Source organism: Pinus tabuliformis, chromosome 3_2 (assembly GCF_031772625.1).
Source record: "Pinus tabuliformis cultivar Carrire ecotype Pingquan chromosome 3_2, CPIR1, whole genome shotgun sequence".
In the NCBI taxonomy this organism is placed as follows: Eukaryota; Viridiplantae; Streptophyta; class Pinopsida; order Pinales; family Pinaceae; genus Pinus; species Pinus tabuliformis.
The window spans coordinates 434,410,738-434,414,356 of NC_142302.1; positions in this window are offsets into that span (position 1 = coordinate 434,410,738).

The window sequence follows — 3,619 nt, forward strand, 5'->3', positions numbered from 1 at the left end:
TCCAAATAGAAGAATCTCAGAAGGTCGTAATGCAGCTCAGGAAACCATCAGTTCAGGCTGAGGAAGAGCAAGGAAATCAAATTTGGGAGATGTTCTTTGATGGAGCATGTTCCAGAGAGACTGCAGGAGCAGGGGTGGTGCTATTATCTCCACAACAAGAAAGCATTCAGCTGTCTTTTAAGCTGGTTTTTCAAGTAACAAACAATATAGCAGAGTATGAGGCTCTGATGTTGGGCCTTAATGCAGCAAAAGGCAGAGGAATAAAATATCTGAAAGTGTTTGGAGATGCTAATTTGATCATTCAGCAAGTGAATAAAACATTTCAAGCAAAGCACCCAAGGCTAAAAGCATACAGAGATGAGGTATGGAGAATCAGAGATTCTTTTGATTATTTATGTATTTCATACGTTCCTAGAGCCCAAAATCAGCTTGCTAATTCCCTGGCTATCTTTTCTAGTCTATTCATCCCTCCCATGCCTCTCAGACTAGTGTATGAAGTCCAAGTGAAGTATAGACCATCCTTCCCTGATAATTTCCACCATTGGAAAGTTTTTAATGATGATGATGAGATATATAGGTTCCTTCAAGTCATTGATGAGTTTTCCAAAATGCAAATTGACCACGAGAATGAAGCCTTGTTAGAAAATCCCAAGTCCCAACTTAGAAATAAATTTGGTAAAAACAAAATTGTCCAGCTTCCTAGTAACCACATTCCTAAGGGCCTAATTCCTCTTGAAAGACTATTTGATCAAAATGATGTGCCTTACAAGGCTGCCCAAAAAGAATACCAATCTGCAGTCTGTAAGCATGATATAGGAAGTCCAGGGCATCCTAGATATGTAAATTTGTCCACTCATTTGTCTGATGATCAAAGTGCTGAATATTGTTATTTAATGAGGCAATTTGCTGATGTGTTTGCCTGGGAGTATAGTGATCTGAAAACGTATGATAAGAACATAATTCAACACAAAATCCCTCTGGAGAAAGATACTATTCCTTTCAAACAGAAGCTGAGACCAATAAATCCTATGCTTCTTCCTCTAATTGAAAAAGAAATTAAAAAATTGTTGGCTGCTAAGATCATAGTCCCTCTCAGATATTCAAAGTGGGTGGCCAACTTAGTGGTAGTAAGGAAGAAGAGTGGAGAAATCAGACTGTGTGTTGATTTCAAGAATTTAAATAAATGCTCCAAGAAAGACAACTATCCTTTACCAAAGATGGAGCATTTGTTGCAAAAGGTCTCAGGAGCCAAAGTAATGTCTTTCTTGGATGGATTTTCAGGCTTTAATCAGATTGTTGTGCACCCAGATGATCAAGAAAAGACTGCATTTACCACTCCTTGGGGCACTTTTATGTATGCCAAAATGCCTTTTGGGTTGATGAATGTTGGAGCCACCTTTCAGAGAGCTATGGATATAGCATTTGTGGGAGAGAAGGATAAATTTGTCCTTATCTACCTTGATGACATAACAGTTTACTCCAGCAGCCATCAAAATCATTTGCAGCATTTGAAAAGAGTGTTTCTGAAGTGCAGAAGGTTTGGGATTTCAGTCAATCCTAAAAAATCTCAATTTGCTTTAAATGAAGGCAAGTTGTTAGGACATATTGTGTCTGTTGCAGGTGTTCAGATTGACCCAGAAAGAGTAAAAGCAATACAGACTTTGTCTGTCCCAAGATCAAAGAAGGATATCCAATCCTTTCTGGGCAAAATTAATTTTGTCAAGAGGTTTATTCCAAATTTTGTAGAACTAGTAAAGCGTATTACCTCCATGTTGAGAAAAGGGTCAGAGGTAAGATGGACTGATATAGCGAGAAAATCATTTGATTCAATTAAAAAAACTATCATGGAAGCTCCCACATTAATAAGTCCAGATTACAACAAGGAGTTCCATATATTTTCTTTTTCTTCTGAAGATACTATTGCAGCAGTTTTATTGCAGCAAGATGAAGAAGGCTCAGAACATCCAGTAGCATTTTTCAGTAAAAACTTGAGGGATGCTGAACTGAGGTACAACATTATAGAAAAACAGGGATATGCTCTTATTAAATCCTTGAAGGCTTTTAGAGTTTATATCCTGCATTCCAAGATAATTGCATATGTACCCTCTGCTGCAATAAAAGATGTCTTGACACAACCTAATGTTGATGGAAGAAGGGAAAAATGGATTGCAAAAATGATAGAATTTAATATAGAACTGAAGCCCACCAAGCTGGTCATAGGTCAGGGGCTTGCCAAGTTATTGTCTTAAGAAAATTGCAGGTCTTTAGATATTGATTTCCTGTGCACAATAGCAGAAAGCGGTCAGACAGATAAAGAAGAGGAAGCAGCTGAACCACAGAGAAAGCAGTCAGTGGCCGAGAATCTAGCTTCTTGTAATTGGTATGCTGGAATAATTAATTTCTTGTTGAAGCTAGAAATCCCTTCAGGATTTACTCAAAGTCCAGCTAGAACTTTGAAACATAGAGCAGCTAAATATTGCATCAATAAAAATCTGCTCTACTGGAGGGATCCATCTGGAATATTTTTGAGGTGTCTAGACAAACAACAGTCAAGAGAATTTATGCAGCATCTTCATTCCAGCATGTGTGGAGGGCACCATTATTGGAAGACTACTACCCATAAGATTCTCAAAGCTGGGTACTATTGGCCCACTTTATTTTCTGATGTATTTGTTTTTGTTAAATCTTGTGACAGGTGCCAAAGATTTGAAGGAAAACAACAGTTGAAATCCCTGCCCCTAAAACCAATAATTGCAAAACGACCTTTTCAGCAGTGGGGCTTGGATTTTATTGGAGAAATCAATCCACACTCCAGTGGCCAACACAAATGGATATCAGTAGCCACTGATTATTTCACTAAGTGGATTGAAGCAGTCCCTACAAGGAAGGCTGATCACAATGTGGTCATGAAGTTTTTGACACAAAACATCTTCAACAGATTTGGTTGTCCACATAAACTAGTCACAGATAATGCAGCAGCCTTCAGGGCAAAGGAATTGGTGGAAATATGTGATTCTATGGGTATTAAACTTGTACATTCCACCTCATATTATCCACAAGGAAATGGTCTAGCAAAATCTTCTAATAAAAGTCTGATAAGGATAATCAAGAAGCTATTAGAGGACAATAAAAGGAATTGGGATTCAGAGCTCAAGTATGCACTATGGGCTGACAGAGTGACCATTAAGAAATCCACAGGGAATTCTCCTTTTAAGATGGTATATGGCACTGAGGCTGTATTCCCAATTCAGCTAACTCTCCCTGTGGAAAAATTCCTTCAAGAAGGGCAGGATGAAGAAGAAGATATGGCAAAAAGGATCACTGATCTGGCAGAGTTACATCAGATTAGAGAACAGCTGGTTGAAAAGGCTGCAGCACATTAGAAAAAGATCAAGGAAGCCTTTGACAAAAAGGCAAAAACAAATAATTTTCAGATTGGTGACTTGGTTTTGAAATGGGATGCACTTAAGGAGAAGAAAGGAAATCATGGGAAATTTGATGCTTTCTGGACAGGGCCTTTCATCATTTCATAGATTCAAGGGAACAACACCTTCATACTGAAAAGTATGGGGGGGAGAATCAGCTTTTTGATGGCCCAATTAATGGGCAGTTTTTGAAA